At 46.8% G+C, this 23,465-nt stretch overlaps 1 protein-coding gene across 3 annotated transcripts in view; it reads right to left on the minus strand.

Annotated features, from left to right (window-relative positions):
• Nucleotides 1-848: 848 nt before the first annotated feature.
• Nucleotides 849-23,465, minus strand: part of RDX (radixin) — a 115,970-nt gene continuing 93,353 nt past the window's right edge. For 2 of the 3 annotated variants that reach the window (XM_050757716.1, XM_050757718.1), the window contains one exon: nucleotides 20,333-20,939. The gene's annotated coding sequence lies outside the window, so the exon portion shown is untranslated. Of the gene's footprint in view, nucleotides 1,209-20,332; nucleotides 20,940-23,465 lie in introns of those variants that run through there. The other variant, XM_050757717.1, reaches the window with a different exon arrangement.

Below are 23,465 nucleotides of genomic sequence, written 5' to 3' on the forward strand. Positions count from 1 at the left end.
ATAGTTATGCTGTGGAAGAGTGTGAATTCTAACAATCAATGTAATTTGATATATTCAATGGTGAGGTCTATTTCAGAAGTGGTATTTTAACCTTGGAAGAGTTCTTAGAACCCATTTCCTTGCTACTCCCATCACTCAGCTCTTCTTGGTTTAAGGGTTTTTCTCTGTATCTGCATTGTAATAGGGAAAGTGGAATAACAAATGATGATTACAAAAGGGTTTCAGAATCTCACAGTTAAGCAGTTTCGGACTGCATCACTAACATCCCCTGCACTCCACTTTTACTCCTGAAGGTGGCGCTCCGCAAACCTGTCTGCACCTCTTCCCCACCGCACACACCCTTGACCCAAGGGAAGAGGAATGTCGGTCCCTTCCCATAAGAACCTACAGAGCCAACCTGGACAGAGCAATAGCTGCGGTGTGGTCTCAGGTGTACGATGTACATCTTGGGGGAGATGTCAGATGACATTGGGCAACTGTTTTTCCCTTAAGCATTCCCTTCTAGTTTACAACTGCTGCTTTCAAAGTTGGAGAGATGAGGCTAGCAAGAAGAGTACTCACATCTGAGGGTCCCGTACTATATATTTACACAAATTAAAATTCTATGAAACAAGCATTATCCCTATTTTAGAAATGAGGAAACTAAAACTCAAAGAGCTAAAAGCACTTGCTCAAAGACAACCTCATGATTCAATTCCCACTGTGCACGCTTTCAGAATTCTTTTTCCAACTTCAGTGTGCTGCAAGGCAGGCCTAGGAACGGGCCCTTTGTCATCTTTGGTATGAGTTATTCTACACAAACTTGGGTCTGAGGAATGAAACCAGTTATGCTATAAGTGCACATCCTTGAACATGCTATAACTTTACCTGGGAACAGGGAGAGACTAGGAAAAATATGAACTAGGGCTGTATTTTTACTTCTTCCGTGGACCCCCACACCTTCATCACTCTGCTTTCATGTACAAACACCTGCGACAAAGATGTCACTTGGATTAGAGGGAAAGGTTTCACTGAGATCTTCCTGTCTTGAGGCTTCTGGTGATGGGCTTGGGTTGGGACTCAAGCCAGCTGACCAGGGTTCAGTGCTCAAGGCCCTGGAAAAATCCAGGGTCCGCTGCCTCTGATAAGCAAGAGTGGTAGGTTCTGTGTCCAAAGGAGGTTATTTCAGAGTCTGGCCTCTTGTCTCCACTGTAGCATTCTTTGTAGCCCTGGAGAGGAAAAGGCAGTACATTTATTTCTAATGTTTCCAATCATGCTCAGGGACCTTCTAGGGTGTTTTTAGAGAAGGCCTATTTAGCTTTCAGACTCTTGACAATGCCCACTGCAAACACAACACCTTTTATGCTGAAGCAGCTGCCGCTGGCGTTTCCCTGTGCTTTCTATTTTGCACAAATTCACCATGAGATTAAAAATAGGAAAGTTTAATGAGGTAACCAAACAGATTCCCTTCCTAGTTCCCCAGGAGAACTCAGTGAGGAACAGAGCACTGAAAGAATGGCAAGTACAGTGTTTAAATGCACTTCCTGCTCTTGTCCAGAGGTCTGGGTGGGTGGGTGTCAGTGCACAGAGGGTCCCCCTTCAGCCCCTGGGGTGGGGGTGGGGGCCTGCCCGAGGCAAGGCTTTCTGTCTCAGCCTTCAAAGCCCTCTCCCCCCTGCTCTCCACTTTCTAAGGATGTAATTATCATTCATTTGAATAATTCTTTCAAATATGCATGTGAAAAGATTAAGGGAGATGGCAAATACAATTTGGTAACTACATGAAAAGCCATTCAATAAACTCTGGAGGAGATTTATGGGTTTGCTCTGTATGTTGCCAAATTAACAAGACAAGGACAAAGCACATTGTGCCATAGTGAATGCAATACACGTTAAAACCCTGCAAATTAGACAAGGAGGATTGGAGCAAGACGCCTGTTCTAGTCCAAGCTCAACTTCATTGCCTACATTGAAGGGAGGTGGGAAGCAGTGGGAGAGGCGGGAGTGGGGACTACAGGAGGCCCCTGGACCAAGGCGGGTGCGGGTGAGGGCGCACCAGCGCCAGCCGTTTTTTTTTTTTTTTTTTTTTTTTTTTTTTGAGGCAGAGTCTCACTTTGTTGCCCAGGCTGGAGTGCAGTGGCGCGACCTCAGCTCACTGCACCCTCTGCCTCCCGGGTTCAAGCAAGTAACTGGGACCACAGGTGCATGCCGCCACACCCAGCCAATTTTTGTATTTTTAGTAGAGATGGGGTTTCACCATGTTGGCCAGACGAGTCTCAAACTCCTGACATCAAGTGATCTATCTGCCTCAGCCTCCCAAGGTACTGAGATTACAGGCGTGAGCCACCGTGTCCGGCCTAGCACCAGCTTTCACGAACCCCAGAACCCATCCAGGCAGTACCCCCCTGGCTCCTGCCTTCCACACCCTATCATCTCCTGGCTCTGAGTCGTCCAAAAAGGTAAACATTCTCAACTCTGCCTCCTGCTCCCCACAGCCACGCGGTGCCTGGGGACATTGCGATCACCCTGTTAGCAGTGACTGTAGGCAGATGGGGAAAGAGGAAGATGGCAACTGACTTTAAAAGATCCTTCTCCATCTCTCTCACAACTTAATATACAGACTTCTGATACCGCTTTCCAGATTGGTAGCAGGAAATGCCAAATGGTGAGAGGGGTGGCACAGGAAATACTTGAATCAAGGATTACAAGGATTGAGCAACGCCAGGCTCTGGAGGCCTAGCAGGAAGCTAGAGGGGCATTGTCAGGCCACAGCTTGTGCTTCTTGAACTCCTAAGGAGCCAGGGTGGTGGGTGCGTCCCCTAACTCAGGCCTATCCTGCAGGGCTGTAGTTCTTGTGAACAGGTGGCAGTATCACCAGGCCCTTTGGGAGTCCTCTCTGCTGACCTGAAGGAACCAGCGCAACATTGCACAGTTGGCTGGCCTGCAGCCTGCCGAGGGCCAAGCGCACACCACCTCCCTTTCCACCATGACTAAAGCTTTGCCCAAAAGACCCTCTGAGAGGCCTAGAGTTTCTGGGTCCAAATGCATCTTCCAGAGAAAAGAAACACATTTCCAGAGACATTGGTTCTGTCAAGCTGTAAAGCAAAATGCCTTGGGGCAAAGTAGAAAAAGCCAAGGCAAGGAGAGATGCTCATGGAGAAGAATTTCTCACCTCCCCCCGGGGACAGGAACCATGAGACTCCAACCCCTCCCTGGCTGAGGCCTGAGGCCGTGACAGCGCGAACTCCTGTGGGAAGCAGTGAGGTAGTGGGGTCCAGACCCAGTTGCTAATCTGGTACCCCCCATTGCCGCACTGCACAACTTTGAGCAGGTCCTTAATCTTGAAGCTCAGCAACTTCCTCTGTTGTGAAAGGGGATCTTTTAACCCACCACACAGGGCTGTGGGATGTCCAGCTCCAGAGTCCAGGACATGAGAGGTGTCAAAGACAGAATTCCCTTCCCAGCTGGAGGCCTGCACCTAGGCCCCCGTTCTCCCCTCTCCCTCCCAGAGCACATACGCAGCCCCCCAAGTCCTCCATTCAGCCTCTGAATAGATCTCACTTTCATCACCTTTGCCTCACTTTCGTCCTTCTCTATGGCTCTGGCTGGGCCTTGGCGTGGCCTGGGAGCAGCTCTTTTGTGTGTATGTGTGTGTGTGTTTGGTAGAGACGGGTTTCGCCATATTGGCCAGGCTGGTCTCGAACTCCTGACCTCAGGTGATCTGCCTGCCTCAGCCTCCCAAAGTGCTGGGATTACAGGCATGAGCCACCGCTCCCGGACTGGGAGCTCTTGTTACAGCAAACACTTCCTCTCCAGTCTCCCTACTGCTCCACCCCGCCTCAAATCCTTCTACCCTGTAGCTAGAGTTAACCGTCTCACGATATACTTAGAAACTTTGACATTCCCTGTGCCATCCCCGACACTCCCCCTCCTACCTCCCCAGCACACTCCCTGCCTCTCTGATCAGGCTGGGATGTCTGACCATAACACACAAAACTCCCCACACAGTGACATCCCAAGTCCACCATCTGCCCTCCCCACCCACCATGGCCTCTAGACCCTTGGCCCGTCTCACAGTATGCCTGGCAAGCACTCTCATTCCTCCAGGGTGTGTCCTGCAGACTCCCCTGCCAGGGATAACCTCCATCTCTGCTTCACCAGCAAAGACAAAATCCTTAGCTCCATGTAAATGTCATCCTCTACCTTCAGCTCTCCCAGTCTTTCTAACAAAAGCAAGCGGGGGGCCTCTCTCCTAGTGCAGAACTCAACTGCATCCTGATTCTGAATTTGGGTTCAGTACTTTCCCTCTTTGTCCAAATCAGAGGTGCAAAAACAGTGGCTGTGTTGGGTTGATTTTCCCCTTTGACTGATCGATGCAGTTGCTAAGTTACATGCTGAACAAGAGTGTGGGGAGAGAACTAAGGATCAGCACTGTCTACGTCACGTTGAGGGCTATGCTGTGGCTATTACGTCAGTTGGCTTCTGCCCTGGAGAACACCATCTGAGTCAGGGCAGGGGGACTCGTCTATGATGCTTGCAACCAACAATCACGCTGTGGGAAGATGGGAGAGGTTCACAGAGAAGGTGGCCTTGGACCTATGTCCCGAAGGTTGATAGCTTTTGGGGGGCAGGAAATAGAAAAGTCAGGAGAAATCAGGTACAGAAGCAAGGAGGCATGACAGAGCACCTTCCAGGGACAGAGGTATAGTGCGGCCAAAGTACTGAGTGCACAGAGAGGAAGCCAGAGACACTGAGGCCGGGCTGCAGAGGCCGCTGTTTGAGCAGCTCAGGATTTGAGCCTTTACAGATTATAAAGAGGGAACACCAGGACTTGACTTGATGACAGATGCATCTGCTTTGGCCGGTACAACTCGTTTCTCTTTTCGTTGAATGCCTCCAGCCATGTGTGTACTCTCTACATTGATGGCTGCCACCAGCCCTGCTGATTTTGTTACAACAGGCTCCTACAGACATTCGAGTTTTGGGTCTCTGCAAACAGGTAGTACCGGGGCCAAGGAAAATACCAAAGATTTTTACACGGGTACCAAATGGTGGAGCACAATTTTGAGGAGGGTGATTAGAGTAGAGGGGTTCAGCCAGGAGGAAGCTGCTGCAACGGCCATCCAGGAGAGCTCACAAAAGGCCCACCCAAGGGCCAGGAGCAGGGGAACCAGTGCCAGACACATTTTGGAAGTAGGATCAAACTAGGCTTTTTATGTGGGTCATGCTGGATAAGCTTTTTGCCCTGTAACCATCCATCACACATGGAATCCTGGGCCTGAGCCCCAGTGGCAAAAAGCAGCAACAAACACCACGCCAGGAAGTCCCACACTCAGCCCAGAGCCATCACCCAGCAAATGTTCATTCCTGTCACTACCCTCGCCTTTCCATTGTCTCTAGGATGTTAAGGCCCCATCTTTCCGATTCCACTTGTGCCCTCCTAAATCCTGTCTCCACAGAGTAATCAGAATATTCTCTTAAATATCTAGGCCGGACACGGTGGCTCATGCCTGTAATCCCAGCACATTGGAAGGCCAAGGTGGGCAGATCACCTGAGGTCAGAAGTTTGAAACCAGCCTGCTCAACATGGCGAAACCCTGTCTCTACTAAAAATAGAAAAATTAGCCAGGTGTGGTGGTGGGTGCCTGTAATCCCAGCTACTCCGGAGGCTGAGGCAGGAGAATCACTTGAACCCAGAGGCAGAGGTTTCAGTGAGTCGAGATCACACCACTGCACTCCAGCCTGGGCAACAGAGCAAGACTCTGTCTAAAAATACTACTAATAAAATCTAACAAGGTAAGTTGTACCTGCAGATCCAGCTATGGAATGCCTCAGCCTCTAGACCTCCCTGCACTGCTTTGGACTTTTTTTTTTTTTTTAAGACAGTCTTGCTCTATCTCGGCTCGCTGCAACCTCCACGATTTTGTCATTCCCTTTGCCTGGCTTTATCCTTCCAGGTGCGGCGTGGATCCCTCTCTCACTTCAGATATCTGCTCAAACATCACCTTCTCAGTGAAACCTTCCTGACATTTAGAAAATTGTAGCTCTAGTACCCCCTCTTGGATGTGCCCCATGTTCTATTCCTCCACAGCATGAACCACCATTGGATGAACTGTGTGGCTCCTTTATTGCTCAGTCCCCGTCCTGGGACATGCACTGCATGAAGGCAGGGATTTTATTTGGTTGCTCACTTCACATATGATGAATGAATGGATAAAACTGCTTGGCTGCCCCATTCCAGGTATCACCTTGGAATGCATCTGGATCTGCCTGGGTTAGAGCAGCTCAGGTAGTGGCCAGGACCCAGGCTACACACACACACACACACACACACACACACACACACACACACACACCAGCTCAGGGCTGCATTTTTTTTTTTTTTTTTTTTTCAAGATGAAGACTTTCCCTGTCACCCAGGCTGGAGTGCAATGGCATGATCTCGACTCACTGCAACCTCCATCTCCTGGGTTGAAACAATTCTCCTGCCTCAGCCTCCCTAGTAGCTGGGATTACAGGCACCTGCCGCCACGCCCAGTTGATATTTTTGTATTTTTAGTAGAGATGGGGTTTCACCATGTTGGCCAGGCTGGTCTCGAACTTCTGACCTCATGATCTTCCCGCCTCGGCCTCCCAAAGTGCTGGGATTACAGGCGTGAGCCACCACGCCCAGCCACGGCTGCATCTTAGTGCTCCTCTAAGGTCATGAGCTACTTGAGGTTGGCCCCTTCCCAGTATCTTAAACTGCCCTGTGCCCTGGTAGGCAAGAGGTCAGGGGGCCTAGATGAGTTGGGCAGCAGAGCCTCAGGGCTTGGCTAAGAATGGGGGCATGGCCCCTGTGCCTTCATTTTACAATGTGTGGCTATGAAGGAGTTCCCAGAAATGGTAATGGACAAAGGCTAGTCCCAGGCTGTACAGTCTGGAGCGTATCTACCAACTTCCAACAGAGCAAGGGAAGAGAGGCGTCCCAGGCCATGTTATCACACACACACCAGGTGGTTTACCAGGGCAGAGCCATTTTAAATCTGCTTCACTGTCCCACAGCAGCAGCCTGAAAAAAAAAGGGGGGCAGCTTTTATTCTGAGACATTGTTACCACCTCAGACTCAGACTCAGACACACCCGGGACTCACCAGTAACTCAGTCAACTCCTGATGACTTGGGTACAAGCACCCCCTCATCTGGCCATCTGCACACCCCTCACCCCTCCCTGTTCCTCCCTCGGCCACCCTCTCCCATGCCTACTGTGCTCCAGGGTCAGCACGAGAAAAGGTGGGGGAGAGACACCCAGCAGCTGCTTTAGCAGCTTTCTGAATGGAAAACTCTGAGACTTCCAATTCTACCCTTCTCCTCAGCAAGTGAGGACTACTGAGCTCCACGGAGTCCTCGCCCCAGTGCTGCGCGCCGAGGGAGATGCAGAAGAGGCGGGACTCCAGGAGGGCAGAGACGCCACTCGTTCTGCAGCATCTCCAGTGCCTGGGACTTTGAGGAGGGTCAGAAATATTTGTTGAATTAACGTGGCTGGGCGTGGTGGCTCAATCACCAACTAAAAAGTAGGCACGGATAAAGAAATATGGTGGGTACAGGGTGCAACAGGCCTGAGTGTACACACTCAGGACCTGCCAGCTCCTCTCAGAGGTGGCGATGCAGCCCAGTGCCCAGTCCACAGGGAGGGAGGAGCACTCCAGGTGAGAAGCTCTACTCGGCTTGCCATCTGCTATTAATATATGTATATCTATATCTATAGATATTAGAAAAGTTCTTGCTCTGCCACCCAGGCTGGAGTGCAGTGGCACAATCACAGGTTACTGCAGCTGCAAACTCCTGGGCTCAAGTGATCCTCCCACCTCAGCCTCCTACATAGCTAGGACTACAGGTACACGCTACCAGCCCAGCCAATTTGTTTTTCTGTAGAGAAAGGGTCCCACTATGATGCCCAGAGTAGTCTCCAACTCCTAGTCTCAAGTGATCCTCCTGCCTCTGCCTCCCAAAGTGCTGGGATCACAGGCATAAGCCACTGCACCCAGACTATTTGCTGTATTTTTAAGTCTGGTGAAGCCATTACAAATATCACTCAGATGACCTATTTTCTCTGCCCCTGCTCCATAACCTGGTCACTTCTGTCCCTCATTTCTCCTGGAGTCATCAGGCCCACTGAAGGGGCCAGGGCAGCAGGCCACAATCCGTCACCAAGGCTGGCTTTAGGCCACCATGATTGTTTTCCCCAGAGTTGCAATTCAGCAGGAGTAGGCAAGACCTACGCCAGGTGAAATGGCATCCTGGACTACAGGGCTCTGGCCACGCTGCTACAGATGCTTAGGACTGGGCCGTGCTTTGTGTTGGGAGGGCTGTCCTGTGCATGGATATTTTCCAACATCCCTAGCCTATCCCCACTAGATGTCAGTGCCACACACACCCAAATCTCAGCAATCACAAACGTCCCCAGACATGTGCCCTGGAAGACCACTGTTGTGCAAGGTACGGATACTGTAGAATAACGGGAGGGAGAGGGAGCACGTGAGAGCCCAAGTGCAGACGGGATGATAGAACATAATCTGGCCTTGGAGACGGAGTTGATCTGAGCACTGCGGCAGCAACAGGGATGTTCACCAAATCTCCCCTCTGCTCCCCTGCCTTTCCCATCCCCCTTTGTAGCCAAGAGAACTCGCCACATGACTAGTTCTGACCATGAAATATTGGCAGAAGAGACAGGTGTCATTCCCAAGCCGAGGCGGTGAACAGCCCTGTGGGGTTCTGTAGCCTCCATCTCCCTGACTTGGTGCCTAAGAGGTCGTGTGTTCCTCCTGGTGCAGGGAAATCCACATCCCTGAGGGACTGTGCAGAGCAAGATGCCCCCAGATGAACAGAGAGCAAGGCACGGGCCTCTAAGGTATAAGCCTTGAGGGGTGGGTAGTAGAGCCTCACCTGCTCTGACTGAATGAAATGGGCAGAGGCGAGAAGGGAAAGCCCTTCTGATGGGGGTGGGAGGCCTGAAGGAAGCCCCGGAGATGGGAAGGCCCAGCTGCTGACACGTCTAGAGGGAACTGGCTCTACCGGAACAGCCACACTGTGCCAGGAAGTTGCAGAAACTTGTGGCAGGTGGGAGGCGGGCTGTGCGGTGGGCAGCCCACTAACAGAGGCTGGAGTGAAGGATGTGTGGTCAGCAACAAGGCTGATCAGAGGAGAAACATTTTCAGGAATTCATGCCTTTGTGGAGTAAAAGAAAGCAGACATGAAATAGTACCTGCTGAATGATCTCAATTTTATAACGCGCCAGCCAGTAAAACATATCTACCTGTTAGAGTTTAAGACAGTGCTGACCTTGGAGGGAGGGCTAGGGCCTGAGAAAATCACTAGGGACGTCTGCGGGGACGCGCGCTCTGCTCTGGCCTTCTCCCGAATCCACTGAAATTCATCACACGGTTCCCTAACCTGCAAATGTTTGTACTTTTACACTTCAATGACAAGTCATTAAAATCCACTGGCTCCGTCATTATTAAAAAGTCTTTATTTGCGCACAGTGCTGTACAAGGTTTTATCCAAGGAGAACTGAGCATGTCTCCAACTCTGTTTTAAAATAGCCATTTCAGGGCTGACGTACAGCTGCCGTTGACTCATCTTGCTTTCCACATAGAACAGAAATGAGGATAATCCATAACCATTTGTTTCTCCCCAAGGCCGTGGGCTAGAAGAGGATATTGATTTGTAAGAATTAGTCATGCTGACCGAGGACTGTTTGCCAGCCCCAGGTTAGCAAAGGTTAGCAAAGGAGGCCCAGCTGACTCAGACAGCTTTGAGAACACTGGGTTCTTCTGGAGTTTCAGGGAACAATAACAGAACGCCTTCTCTTAGCCAAGTGTCCCTTGGGTCTTCAGTGTGGTCTCCGGTCCAGCAGCCTCGGTTTCACTTGGGAACTTGTCTGAAATGCAGATTCTTGGGCCCCACTCCTGACATGCTGAATCAGAAACTCTAGTAGCAGAGCCCAGCTTGTGTGTGTTCACAGCTCCGGCAGGCAGTTCTGCTGCACATTCAAGTGAGAACCACGGTGCTAAATCCATTGAGAAGCAAAGCAAAAGAGTAAGGCGGTGAAGCTGTCAGACCACCTTCATCCTTGATAAAGCCAGCACTAGAGAACGTGGGCTTATGCCTGTGGCGACTGGGCTTTCTAATGCTGAACCCCAGACTTGCCCCTCCCAGGTGGGAGCCTGGCCTCTGTGAGACTATGGCAGGGAAGAGCAGACTATGGCATGGAGGTGCTTATGCTTCCTGCAGACAGCTCCTTCCCCAAAGGAAAATCTGGGAACAGGACTGAGCTACAAACCCACCAGTCACGCAACTCATCCCACCTCCTTGGAAACATGGAACATAACCTGGCCTTGGAGATGGAGTTGATCTGAGCACTGCGGCAGCAACAGGGATGCCACCAGGGAAAGGGTATGGTGCTGATTGATGATAGTTGCATCCACGCGGGAGGAGGGAAGCCCCCAACCGATGCATTTCCTAAGTATTAGTGACTAGCTTCCCCGCTTTGTGTTGCTACACCCATCGGCTTTGGGCTTACACAGTTGGGAATAGAACTTGACCAGGACTGACACTGGATAGTTACAGAAGCACTCTTCATGGGCCACTGCCCAGCCTGATGGGTGTGGGCAATTCATGGGTGAAGAGAAGTGGGTTCTTGTTCTGAGGCTTCAGCTTCCCACCAGAGCATCCCAATGATAAGCACACACTGCAGTCTTTCTGCCCTGTACAGAAGACAGCCAAGAAGAAATCCAGCCAACAGGGCATGAAAAGTGAGAGCTGAGTATGTTCTGTGTCCTCAGAAAGGGTTTGACTAGGTGGTGCTTTGACTTGTCATTATCTTAATGCATCTTTTGGTATCTGAATATAAGCAATCTCCATCACTCATTTTTTTTTCCCCGCAAGATGGTGAATTACAGGCTTCGAGCATGCCTCAGCCACGTGGAAATAGCAAAATAGTGCATAAAGATCAATTCTATGAGCTTTAATTTAAGACGGAAAATGGGAATCCACCAGCATAACAAGACACCCCAGATCCCAAGGAGAAGGTAGGCAGGCAGCCCCCATGATGGCTTCCAGCCAATAAAAGTGAGTGAAGCCCCCAGAACCTAGGAGGGTGAGAGAATCCCTCACGGCCCATCTTTCTGCAGGGGTTCCATGCAACCCAGGCCAAGGGAGAGCATTTCATGTCTCCCACGCCCTGGAGCTAACTTAGGGAGCAGCCTGGACACAGAAAAGTGGCAGATATTTTCCCACACCTGGGATCAAGAGAAGGATGCCACTTTTAATCTGGGCTCCTAAAAAGTCAGTCATTTTTTGATGACCCTGGCAGTGTAGCCATGCAGGCATTTTAGTCTCAGGTTAGATATGGGAGCATTTGTTCTGGAGCAGGGTAGGGCCCTCCACAGCCAGAACTGAGCAGCAAGTGTGGAAGGTGTCCCAGCAGCAGGCACTGGAATTGTGCTCTCCTCTGTCACAGGCCTGGAAGGGGAGGAGAGCTGCCACTGCCACAGTTTCTCCTGGGCAAAAAGATTTGTAGGCTGAGCCAACTTGGCACCCTGGAACTGTCTGCATGTGTCATTGCTGGGTGCCTTAGAGATCGTGGCACACCAGGGCCCTCTCTACCCCCAGACGTATCTCCAGACATTTGGAGCACCTGCTCACCTGAACTAACAGCCTGAGCTGCTCCACTCTTCCTGAGTGAATCCTCGGTGTAGCAGGGTCCTCTTTGATCCACACGCAGGGAGACCTCCAGCCATTTGAAGCACCTGCTCCCATGGATTAGCAGCCTAGATCACCCCACCCTTCCTGTACGGAGTTTGTGGTGCAGGGGGCGCTCTCTTTGCTTCATGCCCAGGCAGATCTCCAGGCATATAGAGCACCCTCTTACCTAGATTGATGGCCTGATTCACTCCACGCTTCCTGAGCAGAGATCATGGTGCGGGGGGCCATTTATGATCCTCCAGGCAGATCTCCAGCAATCTGGAGCACCCACTCGCTCTCCTGGAATAGGAGTTTAGGCTGCCCCCACTCCCTGTGTAGAGAACCTGGAGCTGAGAAGTTTCCCAGTTCCACACCTAGGCACACCTCTGGGCCCTTGGTGGCTGCCCGTTGGACCTCTTCCTCTGCACCGGTGCTTATGCTTGCCATTAGGAGACCTGTAAGCAGTCCTTACCCGTCCAGCCCCAGTTATCTTATTCCCCCCCACCCACCCATCTTGGCTTCCCCCTCGGGGGCTGAGCAGGGAGCTCGGACCATGGCGCACTGCACAGATCAACCCATTGCCTGAGGAAAAAGAGAGCTTCTTCCAGTAACAAGGATCAAGTATACGCCCATCTGTGTTGGCTGCAGCGGCTTTTACCCATAAGTGCCATCCACTGGCTGTAGGTCAAACCACACTGCCCAACATAAAACCTGCCAGCAGAAGTGCATATGGCTATTCATAAAAAGAACAAAAGAATGGCACGCCTGTAATCCCAGAACTTTGGGAGGCTGACGCAGACGGATCACTTGAGGTCAGGAGTTCAAGACCAGCCTGGCCAAGATGGCGAAACCCCGTCTCTACTAAAAATACAAAAATTAGCCAGGCATGGTGGTGCACCCCTGTGTCCCAGCTACTCGGGAGGCTGAGGCAGGAGAATCACTTGAGCCCAGGAGGCAGAGAGGTTGCAGTGAGCCAAGATCATACCACTGTACTCCAGCCTGGGCAACAAGAGGGAGACTCTGTCTCAAAATAATAATAATAATAATAATAATGGCATTCGCAGCAATCTGGATGGAGCTGGAGACCATTATTTTAAGTGAAAAAACTCTGGAATGGAAAACCAAACATCGTATGTTCTTACTTACAAGTGGGAACTAAGCTATGAGGATGCAAAGGCATAAGAATGATACAATGGACTTTGGGAACTTGGGGGGAAGGGTGGAATGGGGGTGAGGGATAAAAGACTACATTTTGGGTAACAGTGTACACTGTTCAGGTGATGGGTGTACCTAAATCTCAGAAATCACCACTAAAGAACTTATTCATGTAACCAAACACCACTAACAGGCTAACAGGGAACTTCTCAGCAGAAACCTTTTTTTTTTTTTTTTTTTTTTTTTTTTTTTTTTTTTTGGAGACGGAGTCTCACTCTGTCGCCCAGGCTGGAGTGCAGTGGCCAGATCTCAGCTCACTGCAAGCTCCGCCTCCCGGGTTTAGCCATTCTCCTGCCTCAGCCTCCCAAGTAGCTGGGACTACAGACGCCCGCCACCTCACCCGGCTAGTTTTTTGTATTTTTTAGTAGAGATGGGGTTTCACCGTGTTAGCCAGGATGGTCTCGATCTCCTGACCTCGTGATCCGCCCGTCTCGGCCTCCCAAAGTGCTGGGATTACAGGCTTGAGCCACCGCGCCCGGCCACAGAAACCTTACAAGCCGGAAAAGACTGGGGGCTACTTACAGCATTCTCAAAGAAATTCCAACAAAGATGCTATATCCTGCCAAACTAAGTTTCAGAAGCAAAGAAGAAATCATCTCTTTTATAGACAAGCAATCACTAAGAGAATTTTTGACCACCAGACCAGACTTACAAGAGATCCTTAAGGGTGTTCTACACATGGAAATGAAAGAACAATACCTATCACCACAAAGCGCTCTTACGTACATGGCTCACAGACCCTGTAAAGCAACTGCACAAAAAAAAATTACAAAACAGCCAGCTAATAACTTCACAATCGGATCCAAACCTCACATATCAACATTAACATTAAATGTAAATATTCTGAATGTCCCACGTAAAAGGCACAGAGTGACAAGTTAGATTTTTAAAAAAACCACAAGACCCATACATCTACCATCTTCAAGAGACCTACTGACATGTAATGACACCCATAGGTTCAAAGTAAACGGTTGGAGGAAGATCTATCATGCAAATGGAAAATAAACAAGAACAGGAGTCACAAGTTTTATATCAGATAAAACAAACGTTAAATGAACAATAGAAAAAAAAAAAAGACAAGGGCATTACATAATGACAAAGGGATCAATTCAACAAGAGACTTAATTATCCTAAACATATATACGCACCCAACATTGGAGCATCCAGCTTAACAAAACAAGTACTTCTGGACTATGAAAAGACTTAGACAGCCACACAATAATAGTGGGGTCCTTAACACTCCACCAACAGCATTAGATCATCAAGGCAGAAAACTAAAAAACTCTGGACTGAAATTTGACATTTGACCAATGGGCCTAAGAGATACCTACAGACTATTCTACCCATCAATCACAGAATGTACATTCTTCTCATCTACATACAGAACATACTGGAAGATTGACCACACGCTCAGCCAAAAAGCAAGTTTCAATAAATTAAAACACCTGAAGTCATGCCAACCATACTCTAGAACTACAGTGGAAGAAAAATAGAAATCAATACCAAGAAGATCTCTCAAAATCACACAATTACATGGAAATCAAACAACTTGCTCCTGAATGACTTTTCAGTAAACAATGAAATTAAGGCAGGAATCAAAAAAAAATCTTTCAGCCAGGTGTGGTGGCTCACGCCTGTAATCCCAGCTACTTGGGAGGCCAAGGCAGGTGGATCACCTGAGGTCAGGAGTTCAAAACCAGCCTGACCGACATGGAGAAACCCCGTCTCTACTGAAAATGCAGAATGAGCCAGGTGTGGTGGTGCATGCCTGTAATCCTAGCTACTTGGGAGGCTGAGGTGGGTGGATCACCTGAGGTCAGGAGTTCAAGACCAGCCTGATCGACATTGAGAAACCCTGTCTCTACTGAAAATGCAGAATTAGCCAGGTGTGGTAGCACATGCCTGTAATTCCAGCTACTTGGGAGGCTGAGGCAGAAGAATAGCTTGAATCCAGGAGGTGGAGGATGTGGTGAGCCAAGATCATGCCATTGCACTCCAGCCTGGGCAACAAGAGCAAAACTCTGTCTCAAGAAAAAAAAAAATTATTTGGAATACATGGAAACAGAGACACAAATACCAACATTTCTGTGATGCAACAAAAGCAGTGCTAAGAGGAAAGTTTATAGCACTAAATGCCTACATCTTTGGAAGGCCAAATTGGGTGGATTACTTGAGGTCAGGAGTTCGAGACCAGCCTGGCCGACACAGTGAAACCCCATCTCTACTAAAAATACAAAAATTAGATGGGCATTGTGGTGTGTGCCTGTAATCCCAGCTACTCAGGAGGCTGAGGCAGGAGAATTGCTTGAACCCGGGAGGCAGAGGCTGCAGTAAGCCAGAGGCTGTAGTGAGCCGAGATTGTGCCACTGTACTCCAGCCCAGGTGATAGAGAGCAAGACTCCATCTCAAATAAATAAATAAATAAATAAATAAATATGCTTACATCAAGAAGATGGAAATATCTTAAATTAACAATCTAACATCATACCTAGAGGAACTAGAAAAACAAGAACAAACTAACCCCCAACCTAGCAGGAGAAAAGAAATAACTAAAATCAGAGCAGAACTGAGACTGAGACCCACAAATCCATACAAAGGATCAATAAAACCAAAAGTTGGTTATTTGAAAGAATAAAAGTGATCAATAGACCACTACCTGGATTAACAGAAGACAAAAGAGAGAATATGCAAATAAGCACAATCAGAAATGAGAAAGGTGACATTACAATTGATCCCACAGAAATACAAAATATCTTCAGAGATTATTATCAACACATCAGTGAGCACAAACTAGAAAATCAAGAGGAAATGGATAAATTCTTGGGCACACATAACCTCCCAAGATTGAATCAGGAAGAAATAAAAATTCTGAATAGAGCAGTATCAAGTTCCAAAATTGAATCAGTAATAAAAATCCCAGCAGCCAAGAAAAGCTCTGGACCAGATGGATTCACAGCTGAATTCTACCAGATGTACAAAGAAAAGTTAATACCAATTCTACTGAAACTATTCCCAAAAATAGAGGGAGAGGGAATCCCCCCTAACTCATTCTATGAAGCCAGCCCAACCCTGATACTAACACCTGGCAAAGACACACAAAAAAAGAAAACTACAGATTAATATACCTGATGAACACAGACACAAAATCCAAAACAAAATACCAGCAAATCAAACCCACTTAATTCACCATGATCAAGTCGGCTTTATGACTGGAATGCAAGGCTGGTTTAAGATACATGAATCAATAAATATGATTCACCAGATAAACAAAATTAAAAACAAAAACCATATTATTATCTTAACAGATGCAGAAAAAGCTTTTGCCTGTTCAGGTGGCTCATGCCTGTAATCCTAGCACTTTGGGAGGCCAAGGCAGGTAAATCACCTGAGATCATGAGCTCAAGACCAGCCTGGCCAACATGGCAAAACCCCATCTCTACTAAAATTACAAAAATTAGCCAGGTGTGGTGCTGTGTGCCTGTAGTCCCAGCTACTCAGGAGGCTGAGGCAGGAGAATCACTCAAACCTGGGAGATGGAGGTTGTAGTGAGCCAAGATTATGCCACTACACTCCAGCCTGGGTGACAGAGGAGACTGTCTCAAAAAAAAAAAACCTAAAATAAATCGTAGATGATTCAAACAAAGGGAAAAACATTCCATGCTCATGGATAGGAAGAATCAGTATTATTAAAATGGCCCTACTGTCCAAAGCCATTTACAGATTCAATACTATCCCTATCAAACTAACGAGGTCATTTTTCACAGAATTAGAAGAAGCTATTCTAAAATTCATATTGAACCAAGAAAGAGCTCAAATAGCCAAGCAATCCAAAGCAAAAAGAACAAAACCAGAGGCATCACATAACCCAACTTCAAACTATACTGCAAGGCTGCCATAACCAAAACAGCATGATATTAGTATAGAAACAGACACACAAACAAATGGAACACAGTGGAGAACCCAGAAATAAAGCTACACATCTACAACCATCTAATCTTTGACAAAGTTGACAAAAATAAGCAGTGGGGAAAGGACTCCCTATTTAATAAATGGTGTTGGGATAACTGGCTATCCACATGCAAAAGAATGAAACTAGACCACTACCTTTCACCATATACAAAAAGTAACTCAAGCTGGATTAAAGATTTAAATGTAAGACCTCAAATTATAAAAATTCTAGAAGAAAACCTGGCCCTAGCAAAGAATTTATGGCTAAATCCTCAAAAGCAATTGCAACCTTGGCCCTAGCAAAGAATTTATGGCTCTTCTCTTCATTGGCCCTAGCAAAGAATTTATGGCTAAGTCCTCAAAAGCAATTACAGCAAAAGCAAAAATTGACAAGTGGAACCTAATGTAACTAAAGAGCTTCTGCACAGCAAGAGAAACTATCAACAGAGTAAGTAGACAATCTGCAGAATGGGAGAAAATATTCTCAAACTATGCATCTGACAAAGGTTTAATATCCAGAGTCTCTGAAAATTTTAAATCATTCAAGAAGCAAAAAACAAATAACTCCGTTGAAAAGTAGGCAGAGGACATGAACAGACACTTCTCAAAAGAAGACATACAAGCAATGACAAACATGAAAAAATGTTCCACATCACTAATCATCAGAGAAATGCAAATCAAAACCACACAATGAGATACCACCTCACACTAGTCTGAGTGGTTAGGTATTGAAAAGTCAAAAAAAAAAAAAACAGATGCTCGTTAAGTGTGGAGAAAGAGAATGCTTATACACTGTTGGTGGGAAGGTAAATTAGTTCAGTCGCTGTGGAAAGCAGTTTGGAGATTGCTTAAAGAACTTAAAACAGAACTACAATTTGACCTAGTAATCCCATCATTGGGTATATATTCAAAGGAAAAGAAATCACTCTACTAAAAAGACACATGCACTTATATGTTCACTTCAGCAGTACTCACAATAGCAAAGATATGGAATCAACCTAGGTGCCCATCAACAGTGGACTGGATAAAGAAAATGTGGTACATATGGACCATGGAATACTATGCAGCCATAAAGAGATCATGTCCTTTACAGCAACACGAATGCAGCTGAAGGCCGTTAACCTTAGCAAATTAACATACGAACAGAAAACCAAATACCATATGTTTTCACTTGTAAGTGGGAGCTAAACACTGAGTACACATGGTCATTAAGATGGGAACAATAAACGCTAGGGACTACTAGAGATGGGAGAGAGGGTCGGGGGCAGGGGCTGAAAAACTACCTGTTGGGTACCATGCTCATTACCCCGGTGACAGGATCATTTATACTCCAAGCCTCAGCATCATGCAATAAATTCATGTAACAAACCTACACATGTACACCCTAAATCTAAAATAAATGTTGAAACTATAAAACCAAATAAACTCTTTTCTCCTCTCAACTGCACATTTTTGCCATCTAATGACCTACCCCTTTAACATGAAAATTATGCTACTCCTTTCCCTTTTCCAAAGAAGAGACTCTAAGAGCAAAAAGAACCTTAGAAGTCATTGAGTCCAAACACCTCATTTTTACAGCAGAAGAATCGGAGGCCCTGAGAGTTGGAGTGACTCGTCCAAGTTCCAACTACGAATTCGTGGCAGAGCTGCAGCAAATGCCCAGGTTTTAACCCCCACAGGCTGAAATCTCTCAATCCCTCACAGCTCCATAAACTAAACTTTTGATTATACAGCATTATCTCTAATTGGGATTCTCTCTTACCGCACTATAAACCGAAGCAATTGGTAATTTGTCCCATGTATTTTCTAATAATGTCCCTTCGTATCACCAGTCCTGGTTAGAAAAAGCCATGTGTAGAAAAGGTTTTTGCCCAGTGCATTGCACAGGAATTAGCTGTTGAAGGCAGCGGCCCACACTGTGCCCTCTTTATCTTTTGACCTGGAGCCTCAGGTTCCCTAATATATCCATTAAAAGGTGAGAATAAGAACAGACGTGGCACAATTGTTCAGAGTTACTTGTTCAATGTTTTAAAGAGCTTGACAGATGATTTTCCTCAACTCTCTTCCAGACTATATTTTTTATTACACAAAAAGTAATCTCGCAAGTGCTGTTTGCCCCTGCCATGGGATAACAATAGGCTGGAGTGCAGTGGCACAATCCTGACACACAGTAACCTCCGCCTCCCGCGTTCAAGCAATTCTCCTGCCTCGGCCTCCCGAGTAGCTGGGAGGACAGGCACCTGCCACCACTCCCAGCTAATTTATGTATTTTTAGTAGTGACGGGGTTTTGTCATGTTGGCCAGGCTGGTCTGGAACTCCTGACCTCGACTGATCCGCCCACCTCAGCCTCCCAAAGTGCTGGGATTACAGGGGTGAGTCACTGCACCCAGCCGGATATTATAACTTTTCGTTTCATTGCATTCTCAGATCTTATGACTGAAAGATTTTATGCCAACTTCCACTTATAATCAAGGAGAGGCCTGAGAAACCATAATTTGATAAGAAACCACAACTATGTGGTTATCCTTTAAGTTATAAAAGTGCCTGATAACCAAAGATTTCACAAGAAAATTACAAGAGACGCACTTTGGGAATAAATATTCCTTGATATTAGACAAACAATATTGTATCTGCCTAGTGAAAGGTTATTGTGTTTATGTGTCCCCTGTAGAAGGAGGTTGTCTCTAAAATAACTAGACTTAATACCCTTAAAAAACATCAGTGACAGATGGAAAATTCTATGTCATGTTGGTACATTTTGTGGGGTTTTTCTGAAAATCTTTAAGGGGCACCTTTGTGCCCAGCAAGTACCAATCAAATAATCACAGCACAACATGCTCTTGAAGGCTGTAAGAGTGACTTCTGCTTTTTGTTTTGTTTTGTTTTTTTTGAGACAGAGTCTCGCTTTGTCGCCCAGACTGGGGCGTAGTGGTGTAATTTCAGCTCACTGCAACCTCCACCTCCCGGGTTCAAGCGATTCTCCTGCCTCAGCCTCCCAAGTAGCTGGGACTATAGGCACGCACCACCATGCCCAGCTAATTTTTATATTTTTAGTAGAGACAGGGTTTCACCATGTTGGCCAGGATGGTCTCGCTCTCTTGACCGCGTGACCCGCCCACCTCAGCCTCCCAAAGTGCTGGGATTACAGGCGTGAGCCACTGCGTCCGGCCAGAGTGACTGTTAATGCTGCTGACTCGTGTCACAAACTGTCACCCCATCCTCTAAGCTTCACTCCTTGGACATTCAAAATACCTCAAAGTGCTAGGACTACTGCCATCTTATGAATTAATAATGCTGCTTCACATCCCAGCTCTGCCACTGAACTCTCCTCAACGCTCTTTCTCCAAACACTGGCCAGGTCTGAAGTAACTGTGAAATCAGAGAAGATGGGAACCTGAAGTGGGGCAGGCAAGCGATATTCACCGCCTACCACCAGGATGCAGAATCAAGTGTGCAGTAAGCCTCAGGCTGATGGTAGAATATATTTATTGCTACATTTATATACAATTATACAAACAGCCCAGACAGGAAAGAAATGTTGCATCGATTTCTGTAGATTCCACCAACATGTGCACAGAAATGGAGCTGTTCACCACTGAGTTTGCTCTTGGATTGAAGCCAAATGTAAGTCACATACATTTTTTGAAAAAGTGGGAAATTCTTGGAAATCCTCTCCATAGATTCTTCCATACAAGCTAGTCATGCAGAAAAAAGTGGGTTCTCAGAAGCTGATGCCTTCCAGCATCTGTTTGGGGGATAGAGTCTTGAAGATGGGGTGCAGTAGATGCTGGCTTGGGACTGCAGGGTGCCGTGCAAAGTCCCAAGTCCCGGCCCATCTTGCTAAGGTCTGTCTTTAGGAAAGGCAATTGAGAGGGGTTTGGAGAGAAAGAGAATAGCAAGAAAGGGAAATCCAACAGTAAACTGAGAAGAGGAGAGAAACGTGAGCCAGGGCCCTGGGTGAGGGAATACTGGTCCATCCAGTTCCAGCTGAGATTGCAGACTTTGGGGGATACACACATTCAGAACACCAGGTATGTCCTTATCCTAAAGCTGCCCGTATGTCAGTAGCCAGAGGCCTGCATGAAGACACAGAAAGTGAATAGGAAAGTCAGGCAAGAAAGAAGAAAACTCAACTCGAATACTCGTATTATCAGCATTCAGTTGAAAAGGCATGACCCTGAATGTCTTTCCACATTTTGTAAGTTAACATTTAGTCACGGTTAGTTGATGGTTGGGTGATGAAGGGGAATGGAATGCCGCTGAGGAAATGCAATGATGTACAGATTGTACCAAAATAAAGGTGCGTCCACAAACTCTACACTCTGACCTCAGCCTGGCTAGAATTACTTTTGGCCGCAAAAGGGGTCTAACATATAGATTTTGCAATGTTCTGATCCAGAATTATGATGTGGATGTAAGATCATGGTATAAACACTCACTCTTTCACGTCACAGTCACATACACCTTAGTGACGTGAATCCCAAGAGAAATTGTTGAGCAGCCACGGGGCGTGTGTGCTTAGGGAATGAGTTCATCTTATTTATACCAGCTCCATCTGACACATCTCAGGCCCCTTCCCACCTCGGGGATCCAAGAGGGAGGACCTGCAGACTGGGTCTAATCTGGTCTCCTCAGCTAAAATCAGCCCAGAGCCTGAGAGAAAGGTCTGAAGGTTGAGAGCAAAAAGCCCATGAGTCTAAATACACCACACTGTGCCAGCCTTTGGAGTTGATTAGCAATTTGGGTACAGTCTGGTCCCAAGGCTATAGGGATCTATCCATGAGGAAACCAGTCAGTTCTATCTTGTTCATGGCTTTATTTTATTTTTGAGACAGGGTCGCGCTGTCACCCAGGATTGAGTGCAGGTGTATGATCTTGGCTCACTGCAGCCTCAACCTTCTGGGCTTAAGCAATTCTCCCACCTCAGCCTCATGAGTAGCTGGGACCACAGGCATGCGCCCCTATGCCCAGATAATGTTTTGTATTTTTTGTAGAGCCAAGGTTTTACCATGTTGCCCTGGCTGGTCTCAAACTGCTGAGTTCATGCAACTCACCTGCCTCAGTCTCTAAAAGTGCTGGGATTATAGGCATGAGCCATAGCGCCTGGCCTGTCCATGGCTTTAGATGTCACCTTTAATTCCTTAATGTCACCATAATCCTACAGGCCCCTAGTCACGAGGAAGATAGGATGACAGTGCTGTGGAGAAGCCCTGGGGGCAGTGGGGGAAGGACCAGAACATCACTCAGAGTCTCTGTTCTTTCTCTTGGGTCAATAACTTTATAATCAACTCTGGAGGGGCCCAGCAGTTCTTCCAAGGCTGCCAGCTATGTGATACCTCAAGCTGGAGGATGTGGCAATCACCAGCTCTGCAGATCCCTTCATAAATTCATGGCTAGATAATTCAAAATCTCTTTCTGTCATTAGATCTTGACTTTTCATGCAGAAGCTTTCTTTTCCTGCTTCTGACGACAATAGCTCAGAGTCAAACTCACTCAAAGGATTTGCTCTAAAAAGAACATTAACAGATGAAAATCAAGGAGGAAAAATTATAGAAGATCAGGTAGATTTTACTTTGGGGAGTTTTACTAATCGACAAACAAAATGGCAAGAGTTACATCAATGAATTTCTGCACTGTAAGAAATGGCTAAAGATAAATAGCTAAGAAGAGTATTGTTTGCAGCAATCTATGGCACATTAAGAATGTGCTTTAACCCAGGATTTCAGCTCAAAGATCAGAAATGAGACCAGCTGGATTCTCAGCTAGACCCCTTTCAAAGCGAGTGAGAGCAAGTGATGATGGATGTGTCGTAGCGTTTCAAGTGGACTTTGAAACAATGAAAGTGTTTTGGTAATGTGATGACATATCAGAGAGAATCTTGCATGACCTTAAACTCATTTCAGAGCAGGCCCAATTCAAGGCCAAAGGAGCAAATTGCTTCTAAAAGTTCTCCACCTTAAATAACACATGTGACCATTTTTTGCCACATAAATAAGTCTAAAAACATCGTATTTCTATAAAGAACATTGGTTCTACATTTTTAAGTATTATCTCAAATATACTGACATTTAGCTAGAAGGCGGTTTAGAGAACTTTGGGAGGCTTAACCAGCAAGTTGGGGGAACTCAAGATTTACAACATAAACAACATTGCTGTGGTTTTATTCAGAAATGGGATGAGTCAAATAGTCTCTGCCAAAAAAAAAAAAAAGGAATTTAAAAACAACCTGTTATGGTAATCATATTGAAAAAATGATTTTAAAATATTACCAAATCGAGGTCAGTACATAGTACTATATTAACCTAGCTTATGAACCAATTATTTACTTCTTCTACTCCAGGAATCCCCAACCCCTGGGCCGAAGGCCAGTATTGGTGTGGCCTGTTAGGAACCGGTGGCACAGCAGAAGCTGAGCAGTGAACAAGCATCACGGCCTGAGCTGCACCTCTTGTCAGATCAGCAGCGGCATCAGATTCTCAAAGGAGCGAACCCTATTGTGAACTGCGCATGCGAGGGTTCCATGTTGCACGCTCCTTATGGGAATCTAATGCCTGATGATTTGAGGTGAAGGAGTTTTACCCCAAAACCATCCCTTCCACCTC

The sequence above is a fragment of the Macaca thibetana genome, chromosome 14 (genome assembly GCF_024542745.1).
Source record: "Macaca thibetana thibetana isolate TM-01 chromosome 14, ASM2454274v1, whole genome shotgun sequence".
In the NCBI taxonomy this organism is placed as follows: domain Eukaryota; kingdom Metazoa; phylum Chordata; class Mammalia; order Primates; family Cercopithecidae; genus Macaca; species Macaca thibetana.